At 39.0% G+C, this 13,752-nt stretch overlaps 1 long non-coding RNA gene across 1 annotated transcript in view; it reads left to right on the top strand.

Moving 5' to 3' along the window:
• Nucleotides 1–13,752, top strand: part of LOC121878153 — a 78,373-nt gene that overhangs the window by 38,531 nt on the left and 26,090 nt on the right. Inside the window, exon 2 of the long non-coding RNA XR_006091098.1 lies at nucleotides 5,824–5,898. This is a non-coding gene — a long non-coding RNA (uncharacterized LOC121878153). The remainder of the gene's footprint in view (nucleotides 1–5,823; nucleotides 5,899–13,752) is intronic.

Below are 13,752 nucleotides of genomic sequence, written 5' to 3' on the forward strand. Positions count from 1 at the left end.
ACAGTTGGGGGATTGCAACATACTAATGTACAGTAACTAGGATAAAGTACGTACAACTCGTGATGTCTCGGGAGGGTTGGTATGCGTATCTTCACCCACGGCCATTCACTATCCAACCCAGGGTGTGAGTTGGAATATAGAAATAAAATAAATGGTTAAGTGATTACTGTCACATAGTATAAAGGGACAACACGCATATCCCAATACCTATCGTCTGTGGTCTCATTGTTTCACAATTACTGTACATATCATATAAGGTAAATGAAAATAAATATTTATTTTGTGTATGTTTATTATTTTCTTTTTTGTTATAAATATATTGATTTTATGTATACAGTATTTATGAATTACTTGAGCTACTTAGACATAATGTAATTATTATTATAGCAGTAGGATATAAAACTTGTTAAGGCTCTTCAGGGGCTCAGGAATGGAACCAATTTTACCCCTTAAGTTTTTAATATTGATGTATGATCGATCACATAGTGATGACTTCTTGAGGTCCCTAACCCCATCATATAATGGTCATTGCTTGTACTGCATGTGATTACATGTCATATACTGTACAGTACTGTATATGGTTGAGCATCAGGCAAGATGGAAGGGGTAATTAACAAGGCACTGAAGCTAACTTGAGTTATGCCTTGTTCCCACTAAGCATTATTATGCTATTACTGTACTGTATACTATACTTCACACTACAACTACTTTTATCCATTCTTACGCTGATGATTCTACTCTTCAATCTTCTTCACATTTTCCCCTTCCTCCTATCTCTCACACTTGATCTGTTTCTAGAGCTGATATCATTACTTCTATCAATGTGGATCTGTGCAGCATCTCTGACTGGGGAGGTAGAAACTTGGTTAAATTCAATACAGTTGTACCCCACTTAACGCAGTCAATTGAACCCAGAGGGTCCCGCGTTAAGTGAAATCCGCGTTAAGTGAACAACAGAACATATGGGATTAATTCCAATAGAAACCGGCCCGACCCCCAAACTCCACTTTTTGAAGGCACATACCTATGTTGTAGTAAAAATAACATCTTAATTTTATGATGGTACATGCACACAATTAATACTTAAGAGAAATAGAGAAATACAGTCGCCAAGTTAATGTCCATTCAAATAATGGACTCAACTCCCTCCCCCTCTCACACTACACAGCCGGCTAACAGATGGTCGGTCGGTCCCTCCCTCCCTCCCCCCATCCCCCACCAACCGTCCCAAGGAGATGTGTGGGATAACCTCAAACTAAAGTTAGGAAAATATAATTGACATTGCTGGACTCCTTGTAAGACCAGGAATATTTTGAATATAAATGTCATATATTTTGCACAAAAGATAACATAGTTACCTAGAGAAAAATTTTTATCTAAAAATTGTAAGTTTAAAGCAAAATATATGTTTATATTCAAAATGATCACCAAATTATAAGAATTCCAGCAATGTAAATTATATTCTGACCGGGTAATTTGTATGAATTTTATGAGCTAAAACAAATATCTTCAGTTAATAAAAAAAAAAATAATCTTCACGACACTATCTGTCAATCAAAGTACCCCACCTTGCCTCCCCCCCTCTTCCAACCGCGCGGTCAGTCCCAACCCTCCCCCCCACCCCCCACCAATCCTCCCTTCCAGAGTTTTTAACATTTAGTATTAAATAATACCTCAGATTAAAGTTAGGATAATATAATTGACATTGCTGGATTCCTTGTAAGACCAGGAATATTTTGAATATAAATGTCATATATTTTGCACAAAAGATACCATAGTTACCTTGAGAAAAATTTTTATCTAAAAATTGTAAGTTTAAAGCAAAATATATGATGTTTATATTCAAAATGATCACCAAATTATAAGAATTCCAGCAATGTAAATTATATTCTGACCGGGTAATTTGTATGAATTTTATGAGCTAAAACAAATATCTTCAGTTAATAAAAAAAATAATAATTCTACACAGGGTAACAGATGGTCGGTCGGTCCCTCCCCCCCCCCCCCCACCAACCGTCCCAAGGAGATGTGTGGGATAACCACTAAATTTTAATCAATAATACCTCAAACTAAAGTTAGGATAATATAATTGACATTGCTGGATTCCTTGTAAGACCAGGAATATTTTGAATATAAATGTCATATATTTTGCACAAAAGATACCATAGTTACCTGAAGAAAGAAAATTTTTATCTCTAAAATTGTGGTTTTAAAAGCAAATATATAGTGTTTATATTCAAAGAATGATCACCAAATTATAAGAATTCCGGCGTGTAAAATTATATTCACAACCTATTAATTTGTATGAATTTTATGAGCTAAAACAAGCGATCAAGCAGGTAATGGAACAAATCAAAATAAATCCTCGGACACTCACAGCGTATGTGGGAAAAAATCCAGCGTTCGTGAAAGTTCACTTGTATTGTAAAACTCAGATGATCCTGAGGCCCCATTTCAGGACACTATCATTCTGCCAAATTTTGAAATAGGTATGCTAGGCCTCACCATTTCCTCCAATATGTCATGGAAATCACACATCCTTAACATAGCTAAAGCTGCCTCCTGAAAGTTGGAAATGTTGTACAGATCCTGTAGCTACCTCACTCCTGAACAGTTGCTTCAAGTATATAAGGGATGCATTTGTCCTAACTTGGAATACTGCTCTCATATCCGGGGTGGCTCTTCTGTCCAACTGTTAGATAGGGTGGAATCAAAGGCATTTCGTCTTATTAACTCTCCTCCTTTAGTTGACAATCTTTCTTCCCTTTCTCTTTGCCGTAATGTTGCTTCACTTTCTCTCTTTTACAGGTACTTTAACGGGCAATGTTCGGTGGATTTGGCATCCTGTGAACCGCCGGCAAGGCCGTGGGCTTGTAACACATGTCTTGCTCGCGGTGCCCACCGTTTCTCTGTGGATGTCGGTCACACTAGAATAACCCGTTATAGTACATTAGGGGGCAGTGAAATTTTGCTCAAAGCTGCACTCTTCAGGCATTGTTCCTTATACATATCTAAGACTCCATGCCAAATTTGAAGCTGATATGTCGAGGTTTAGTCTGCCGCATTTTCTACTGAAATTTTTAAATTTACCTACAGTACTAGCCAAACAGCCGCTGTGGCGGTGCAATGTTCTGTTCAGTGTTTATCAACTTTTTGTTCATATCTCTTATTTCATTTAAGTTGTCTTGTTGCAGATGAGTATGGTGCTATGTCTATATTGATAATTCAGATGATTCAAGAGATATTCCTCTCGTCAATACTGATGCTGATTTTGTCCCTGATCCAAGGGCTCTGACAGACACCAGTTCACAGAACCGGACAAGACTCCCTACACTGGCTGCCGCTTGTGACCGATACTTGATTAGTGATTATGGTGGAGCTGCCATTGCTACTGCCGCCTTAACTGACTATGGCATTATCACAAAGGATGACAAGAGTCAGGTTATTGGACCACATAAGCTGCGGGATGCGAGACAAAAATACCGATTTAAGAGGCAAGAAATTGAGATGGCTAGTTTAGATAATTTGACGTCACTCTATTTTGATGGTAAGAAGACCGCCACTCGTGTGATGATAAAGAATGAGAAGACCGAGAAATGGAGTTCGAGGATGATGGTGAAAGATCATTGTGTCATCATGGTTGAGCCTGGCAATGAATATCTCACACATGTGACTCCCAAGACTGGACACGGAAAGCAGATTGCCAAAACTATTCACGAGTTTCTGGTGGAGAAAAATCTAACCCAGCAGCCCATTGTGTGTGTTGGTTGTGATGGAACCAATGTAAATGTAGGATCAGAAAATGGAGTCATTCATCATCTTGAAATGTTACTTGGTCACCCGCTCCATTATTTCATATGTCAGCTTCACGGAAATGAGCTGCCTTTCCGCGCAGTTTTTTATCACTATGATGGTAAACCAAGTGGTCCTGAGCATTGGCGTGGTCCCATTGGAAAGCAGATCAAGGAGTCTTTGTCTGAGCTTCCAGTTGTCGCCTTCCAGCCAGTCAGTTTCCCTGATTTCCCCGTGTTTAATGATGAAGTGGAGAAAAATCTGTCCTGGGATCAGAAATACCTGTATAGGAATTGTAAAGGAGTTATCACAGGTGTTGTTGAAGATGACTTGGCTGCTATTGAGCCAGGTCCTCCCTGTGTGTCAAGGTGGAACACCTTATGGTGTAGAATCCTCAGGCTGTATTTAGCAACATCAAGACCCAGCCATGAGTTGAAAAGAATTGTCATTACAATAATAAAGTTCAGTGCTCCAATGTGGTTTTACATCAAGATACACCCTTACGTAACACACGGCTCAAGGAACGTATTCCAGTCCCTGCTATATATGAAACACCTGAATAGTGAGGAGGAGACGATAGTGAAGAAGGCTGTCCAGAGAAATGCATACTTCGCCCACACAGATCAACTTCTTCTTGGTATGTGTGCAGATGAGGACATGACTGTTAGAGAAAAAGCTGTCTCAATGATAAGAAAAATTAGAGAGGAGAATCAGCAAAAGGAAGAATGCACTGGCAGATCTGAAGAGGAGGAGGAAGATTCTGATGCTGCTGTTGACGAGAATTTGTTAAACTATACTGATGAGGAGGGTAAAGATGGAGATGGGAATGAGGATGTGCCTCCTGTAGTCAACATGAGAAAGGTGGTGACTCCGAAACTAAAGTGGCAAGCAAAAAACTATCATTCCATGATTAACTGGAGGAATGAACTCAAGACTGAGCCTCCTTACATTGCTTCTCTGTCAAATCTACAGGTTAATGACATTCTTGAGACACCATTAGTGGTGCCCAAGTGGCCAAACAGCACTCAGGCGGTCGAGAGAGGCATAAAAGTGATGACTGAAGCTTGCACTGAAGTGACGGGATACGAATCGAGAGATGGATATATTAGGCAAAGATTATTGTCTAGGAAAATGATGCCAAGGTTCCGCACAAAAAAGAATTTCAATATGAACTTGTAATGATTTTCTATACGGTGTACCTGTAAAATAACATGTGAATTAAATCGATGTCACCCATGTAAAATTTATCATTATCCTGGAAAACATTAAATGACACCTAATTTTGGGTATACACTAAAAGTTGACAAAAAGTCGTTCGCGATGCGGCAGGGTAAGTATGCATGAAATGGCATGAAATTTTGCACAGGTGTTTGTTACAGCCATACAAACGATGCCTGAAAAGTGCAGCGTGCAACTCAAATAAAAGTGTTTTTTCCCTGCCCCCTATAGTACATCCTTCTTTCCTCACACAGCCAAACTGTGGAATGCTCTGCCTTCTTCTGTTTCCATACTTATACAATCTGTCTCACTTTAAAAGGCTGGTTTTCCGGCATCTTCGTGGTGTAGATTAACACAGTACAGTATAACCTTTTTCTTATCTATTTTTAATTTCTTTCTGTTCTTATTTTTTCTCCCCCCAGGCCCCATTGTGGGTCGTTCAACCTGTGCCCGGGTAGGCTAATTCCCGTAAAACATATATATATATATATATATATATATATATATATATATATATATATATATATATATATATATATATATATATATATATATATATATATATATATATATATATATATATATATATATATATATATATATATATATATATATATATATATATATATATATATATATATATATATATATATATATATATATATATATATATATATATATATATATATATATATATATATATATATATATATATATATATATATATATATATATATATATATATATATATAAAATTGTGAAATTTGTATTTACTTATTAATCTGACTAAGTGAGCATTATTTTTTTTTTCAGGTGACAGGAGAAGGGTGATTCACCATGAACACTCGTGTGGCCTGGGTCCTACTGCTCACCTATGCTGTGTTGCTGGTGAGTGTGACTCCTCCTTGGCACTGCCTTTACTTTCACCTATAGGAAAATCTTGATATCAAATGTGCCCTTTATGTGTAGCCAACTTGTGCATTAGCATTATGTAGAATGGTTTTTAGAATTACATTCTGAAATTGTAAATTGATATGAAAAAATTATTTTTACTACTTCGTGTGTTATGCTAGTAAGTGTAGCTCCATTTTGTGTGGAAGCAGGCAAAAACTGAGAATGTTAGAGGTATGGAAATGCAGCTAAATGATATTGCCAACAAGGTGTTACAAAGAAAACGAAGTGAAAGATGATCATTATCACACTGGTGGCAGCCTAGTACATACCCAGTTTGGTTGTCAGGAAAATTGACTTATGTGTACTGGTTGGCCATAACGGATAGTTGTTTAAGATAATCCTCTTGGGGGTTTAAACAGACAAACCCAGTATTTTCACTATTTGAATTCAAGAGACTTGCTTAAAGTTGCCTTCTTTTTCTATCATCTGTAAATCCTCCATAGGGGGTCTCTCAGCTGGGTTAGATAGAACATGGTGGGTTAGTGCTGCATTTTCAACAGGGGTAAACTTTGAATCCCCCTAAATCTGAGGTATCCCCTTTGGGGCTTAGCTTATGTACAGAAAATGTATGCTGAGTAAACTAGTGGTTGGACTTATCAACTGGATGCAATGTACACCTTGGTCTATACTTTTACAAAGCTATGCTTTCTGTTATGTTTATGTGAACTATCATATTTAGTTGTTCTTAAATGGAGATAAAATGAACAAGAACAACTTTGAAATTTTTGGAGGATTTGATATTTCATAAATTCCTCATTAAGAACATAAGAATGGAGGAAACTGCAGCGGGCCTATTGGCCCATACTGGGCAGTCCCATTTACACCCAACCTCTATTGCTCATATAAGCATCCAACCTATGTTTGAAGCTATCCAGCGTATTCGAGTTAATGATGATATTTGGTAACTTGTTCCATTCATCCACTACTCTGTTTCCAAACCAGTGTTTACCAATTTCCCGCCTAAATCTAAATTTGTCTAATTTTATACCATTGTTACGAGTTCGCTCCTGGTTGGATAGTTTGAGTACCTTTGTATGTCCCCTTTGTTTAGCCCTGACTTCCATTTATACACCTCTATCATGTCGCCCCTCGCTCTACGTCTCTCGAGGGAGTGCAAATTAAGACGATTTAACCTGTCTCTGTACTCATGGTTCCTAATGCCCGGGATTAGTCTTGTCAGTCTCCTCTGGATTCTTTCCCAAGGATTCTATATCCATTTTGTAATACGGTGACCAGAACTGCACTGCGTAATCCAGGTGAGGTGTCACAAGTGCAAGGTATAATCTTAGGATGACCTCGCTAGTCTTGTAACTAACACTCCTTTGTATGAACCCAAGTACTTTATTATTCTTGTTACGAGCAAAAACACATTGTTTCTTTGGCTTAAGATTCCTACTTATCATTACTCCTAAATTTCTCTCGCAGTTGGATTTCTCAATGGCATCATTGTTCATCTGGTAACTGGTTTCCCTGTTTACGTCTCCTATACTGAGTAGTTTACATTTGTCCACATTGAATTGCATCTGCCATTTTTCAGACCATTCGAAAAATTTGTTTAGATCTTCCTGTAGTTTTGCGGAGTCCTCGTCAGATTTAATTACAGTACACGTCCTATTTTAGTGTCATCAGCAAATTTACTTATGTTGCTGTCTATGCCGATATCTATGTCGTTTATGTATATAATAAATAATTATGGTCCAAGTACTGAGCCTTGGGGAACTCCACTAGTGACGTTGCTCCAATGGGATTTAGTGCCGTTAATGCTCTCTCTGTTTCCTGTCCTGTAACCACGCCCTAATCCATTTTAGAATACAGGTATTGTTTTTAATGCCAGGTGCTTCTACCTTTCTTATTAGTCTTTTGTGGGGGACTCTGTCGAAGACTTTGCTAAAGTCGAGATATACCACATCATAATTGTGCCCCTCGTCCACCGATTCAAAAACTGATGAAAAGAATGTTAATAGATTAGTTAGACATGAATGCCTGCTTGTGAAGCCATGCTGGGAATCATTGATCAATTTGTGCTTCTCCAGGTGGTTTCGAATAGTGTTTGAAATGATTGATTCCAGTAATTTGCCTACAATTGATGTTAGACTGATTGGACGGTAGTTAGAGGATAGTGATCTATTCCCCTTCTTGAAAATCGGTATAACATTCGCTATCCTCCAGGATTCTGGTACTACACCTGTTTTTAAGGACATGTTAAACAACTTTGCTAAGGGTATACTAAGCTCTTCCTTACATTCCTTTAATACTCAGGCAAATATCTCATCGGGACCAGGCGACTTATTAGGCTTTAGTTTGTCTATTTGCTTACTAACATCGTAACTAGTCACTACTATCTTGCTTAATTTGTTTTCTTCACTATCTCTGAATAGAGTCGGTGCCTCGGGTATCATGTGTAAATTTTCGGTTGTGAAAACTGTTGAAAAATATTTATTCAGATTATTGCTCATTTCTCCGACGTTATCAGTTAGCTTTCCAGTATCTGACTGTATTGGCCCAATCTTTTCTCGTGTTTTAGTTTGATACATCTGATAGAATCCCTTGGGGTTTGTCTTCGCCTCCCTTGCTATTTTCAGCTCATTATTCCTCTTTGCTTTCCTTATCTCGGTCTCAACCGTACCGGCCAATACCTTATAATAATCCCTGAGATAAATTTCGCCACGATTTATCCTTCTACCTATAGCCTTCCTTTGACCAATAATGTTCTTTAAATAATTATTTATCCATTTAGGGTCATTGTTGTTTGATCTGAGTTTTTTGTATGGTATGTTCTGCCTTTGTGCATTAAGTAACTCATTATTTAATTTGTCGTGGAACTCGGCAACCTCAGATCTCGTTATTAGGTCGGTTTCAATCGTCAGGTCCAAGTAGCTCACCCCCAAGTGTGATACCCCTTCTCTCAACTGCCTCTTCAAACTATCAAAGTTTGCTCTTCTGAAATCTGGGACTTTTGTGGAATTTTCCTTATGGCTGCCCTGAAAATCTAACTGGAATCTAATTTCTTTGTGATCGCTGTTTACAAGTTCATTCCCTACCTCGACATGATTAATGAGGTTTTCTCTGTTCTACAGAACTAAATCGAGTATATTATTACCCCGGGTGGGTTCGGTTATGTGTTGACTTAGGAAACAGTCCTGGATTGTTTCAAGAAAATCCTCTGATTCCGAGTTACCCGTAAGGTCAATCCAATCTATTTGGCCAAAGTTAAAGTCACCTACTATACAGACTTTGTTGTGTATGGAAGCCCTGTGTATTTCATCCCAGATATGTCGCTCATTAACTCTATCAAGATTGGGAGGTCTATATATTACTCCTGTGATTAATTTTTCCCTACCGTCGACTAATTCTATCCAAATTGTTTCTGTATTCCGCTCAGTTTTTATTTTCTTATTTATTTCGCACTTCAGAATATCCCTGACATAGATTGCTACTCCGCCTCCTTTCCTAATCTGGAATAATTTGTAACCTGCAATTTGGTATTCGACAGGTAACTCGCGTGAGTCTAGGTTGATCCATGTTTCAGTGAATGCTATTATATCGATTTTTTTGGTACATACCAAGGCCCTAATATCATCCATTTTGTTTCTCATACTTCTACTGTTCGCGTTGTAGACATTTAAGTTAGTCGTGTTCTGAATCCTCCCTTTGCCGCATTTAGGTTTTAACTCGCTGTCTAATTTAGTTTTGTCGTCATTCCTAACACTATTTCCTTGTAACCTTTCACTTTGTTTACCTGCTCCCACTGCAGTCTCCTCCACCCCCGTGCTCACATGTTCCCCTAGCAGTTTAAAGACTTCGACATCTTTTGGACTGCCCTTTCGAGAGTCCCAGCCAGGGTATCCACTCCATCCCTAGACAGATGCACCCCATCCCTAGCATAAAGGTCCCTTCTGCCATAGAAGTTGTCCCAGTTGTCAATGAATGGGACTGATATTTACTTGCAATATCTGTCAAGACGGCCGTTGACACCAACTGCCCTTGACAACCATTCATTGCCAACTTTCCTTCTAGGCAGGACACCACATATGATAAGGGTCCCTCCCCTAGACCTAACACGTTCTATAGCTGTCTTGAACTTATCAAGAAGCTCCTCACTCCTACACCGGCCAATATCATTGCCTCCTGCACTGAGGCAGATAATGGGTTTGTTCCCATTACCAGACAAGATATTGTCCATCCTGTCAACTATATCCCCCATCCCAGCTCCTGGCAAACACACCTTCATTCTATTTTTATCTTTACCGCAAAAAGCTCTGTCCATTTACCGTACCTGCGAGTCGCCAACAATCAAGATTTTCTTACCTTCCTTGTCAGCCTTGTCCATGACTATACTAATGTCCAATTCATCTATCAAAGGACTGAAAGAGTTGGTATACTTAGCTGTTGTTGTCGTTTCCTTGGTGTCTTTTCTCACCACCAGTTTGGTCGTCCCTCTCCTTACAACCTTCCATTCGTCATTCACCTGCTTTCCTTGTCTCGTTTATTCCTTCGTCCTCGCTATCTCTTCTTTTAATTTCAAAATATCTTCCCTGGCCCTCTCCAGCTCGGCCCTCAGAAGGGCACAGCCCTGTTCACAAGTTGCACTAGGCCATTACTGAGTCGCACTAGCCATGAAATACTTAGTGTAGGTCAACCCTTTAACCCTTAAAAGGTAATGTTATTATACAGTGGTACCTCGGTTAACGAACAAAACTTCGATTAACGAAATCCTTATGACAAACCCGTTTTGTTGTGAGCATCAGCTGATCGGCTAGTCCTCCGCCAATACATGTACAGTAATCTGTTCTATGTTTACATTCGTTTCCAGTGGAGTAAATATCAAGGAGGTTGTGCTCTTTAATATTTAGTTAACATATTGATAATATATGCAGTACAGGGAACTAGTTTTTTTGTGGGCCCATCAGCTGCTTGACTCACCCGCCAAAGCGTCAGTTTAACTTTGTTTACAGTGGAGGAAACATTGGGTTTGTCGCTCTTGAATACAGAGTATTTTTACTTTTTTACATTAAAATTATTGGTCATTCTGAAATTTAGTTCAGTGCAGTGTTGATTTAAATAAAATAATCTTTAATTACAACAAGTGAACTTAAAATTGTATTGGTGAAATTACTGCATCAAGCATGGGCCCAAAGAAAGGCGATTTCTCCTCTATCCCCACTTCCTTCTCTTCTCCCTTCTCCTCCTCCACCCCCACTTCTAATTCCCATCGTCATCATCAACCAGCAACATTCTACATACACACCTCAAAGTAAGTGTACAGTACTGTACTGCATTTTGTTTATACTTTGTATGTACTTTTCTGTGAGCTGGAACTAATTACCCAATATCCCATTGAAATAATGGATTCGGTTAACGAAATTTTCAGTTAACGAACGACTCTGTGGAACGAATTGTGTTCGTTAACCGAGGGACCACTGTACATACATGGTGGCCCCCCCCCCCCCTTGGTCGGGAAAAATCAAATTTTTGTTTTATGACCCAAACACCCCAAAATGACCTAATAAATCAAGAAATGCAAGTAAAAGTGGCAACTCGCCTTCTTTAAAAGCACTACTTGGCACTTAATCCTGGGCTGGTGCAGTATTGCCAAGCGTATTGGCTCCCAGTACTGTCACAGTACTTCTGGTTGGTCTTGCAGCCATGTATATACATAATGATTTTTTTTCATGGAAAAAAAAATAATTTGAATGTAGCATCGTATCAAATGAACCAATAAAAAGATTTATGCAATAAACATATGGATGTTTTTTATTACAAGCGGCAACGCTGCACACCCAAGGTCGGGGGAGGTATTTTCTGTCCCCCTCGGTTTATTTCTTTACATTTTTACTAATATTTGCTTATGTAGTTTACTATGGCAATAAGCAGTGTATGGGAGGGAGGAAGGAAGGAAGTGTATGGGAGGGAGGAAGGAAGGAAGTGTATGGGAGGGAGGAAGGAATTGTATGGGAGGGAGCAGTGTGGGAGGGAGGAAGGAAGGAAGTGTAAGTGTGTGAGAGGGAGCAATGTAGGAGGAAGGAAGCAAGCAGTGTGAGAGGGAGGAGGGAGTATGGGAGGGAGGGAGGGAACAGTGGGATGGAGGAAGGAGTATGGGAGGGAGTGAGCTAGTGTAGGAGGGAGGAAGGAGTGTGGGCAGATGTAACCATGCAGTGGGAATGATAGGTTTAATTGATAGATACGTTTATTGAGATACAAAAAACATTAATACATCTCAAAGGGTTGAAGTGACATAAGTCATCCCCACTCCAGTCCAGGAATGTCCCTCTCAGGACTCACATAAATCCCTAATATTTCATATAATCAGTTATATACATACATAGTTATATTCTAGATGCAAAATTTCTATATTTCTTTAATATTTCATCTATTTTCCTATTTTTAAACATCCACTCTTTGCTTGGGGACATTATTATGGGCTTTTCTATATACATTAAGCAATGGGCATTCCAGTATATAATGTGGCAGGGTATGGGATCTGGGTGTTCTACAAACTCTACATTCTTTATCCTGTTCACTTCTCTCAGCTCCAAGTTCCCAATAATATTTATATCCTAATCTTAACCTCGTATACACTGAATCTTTCCACCTACTCCTATCTTTCCCTTATGTAAATTTTGTGTTCATGAGAACATGTTGGTAATGTTTCATTGTTTCACCTTTCTCGTATATTTCATTCCTTTTGAAATTATCTTCTATTGATTGGGTAGGTGAAATGGAGGGAGTCCTGGATGTTCCTGGAGATGGGGAGGGCAGCACTCCTCCACTTGGCACTCATCATAGTCATCGCTTTCCTCGTGTTTAAACATGTAGTTTGGGTCACTATTATTATCATCACCTTCAATATCACTGTCAATACATGCCTCTCTGTCAATACCAAGTTCATCTTCACCTGCGTAGGTCAGTGGTCGGCAACCTTTTGAACACGCTGTGCCAGTTTTTAACATTTCTACTGCCCTGCATGCCAACTATGATTTTCAATATGCAAATTATTGAGATGTGAATATTGATAAATAATGCTTTCGTCAATATTTGAAATACACACAATTACCTATGAATGATAAGATATATAATCAAATGCTATAAAATGCTCGTACTATTTTAGTGTGATCCCTGTCCCTGCTTCCCCTTGCTCAGCATTGCTCTATCGGGAGTGTATCTGGACACCTTAAGTTGCACACACCCCTCGGCGTGATCAGTTGTAAGTCGGCTACGATGAGGATTGAGGATATTCTTCCTGTGTAAAAATATTTGCTCACATAGATATGTTGATCCAAAAGTTGAAAGCAGTGCAAAGGCAACCTTCGTCATGCAATCAAATTTCTCTGGTAGGGATGCCCAGCATCTTAGGATGAAGGCCTCATGGTCACTCACAGCTGTAAATCGAAAGTTGCGAATTCGTACTCAGGGACATGTTGTTGGAGCTTCCAATAACTTGCTTAGACATAAACCATCGACTCTTCAGGCTTCTATGCCCTCGACTCTTCAGGCTTCTACGCCCTTAACTCATGAGACATAAGGCAAGCATGAACTTAGCATGCTTCCCTGTTGGGTGCTGTAAATGCTTCTGTGCTTCACCTTACACAAGGATGTAGGGGGGGTGCCCAATAAATGAAAAAAAAAATAAAATAAAATACAGTATTTGGGGGAGGGACCAGACCTGAGTCAGGTGGAGGTAGGGTGGGGAATTAGTGGTCTCATATTACTGACTTTCTGATGGAATGTCAGGTCACCCTTTCTTGGATAGCAGATTAGTGGGTCTTATGACCTGAAAATGTCTGGAAT

This window comes from Homarus americanus, unplaced genomic scaffold, assembly GCF_018991925.1.
Source record: "Homarus americanus isolate GMGI-L3 unplaced genomic scaffold, GMGI_Hamer_2.0 scaffold45562, whole genome shotgun sequence".
In the NCBI taxonomy this organism is placed as follows: Eukaryota; Metazoa; Arthropoda; class Malacostraca; order Decapoda; family Nephropidae; genus Homarus; species Homarus americanus.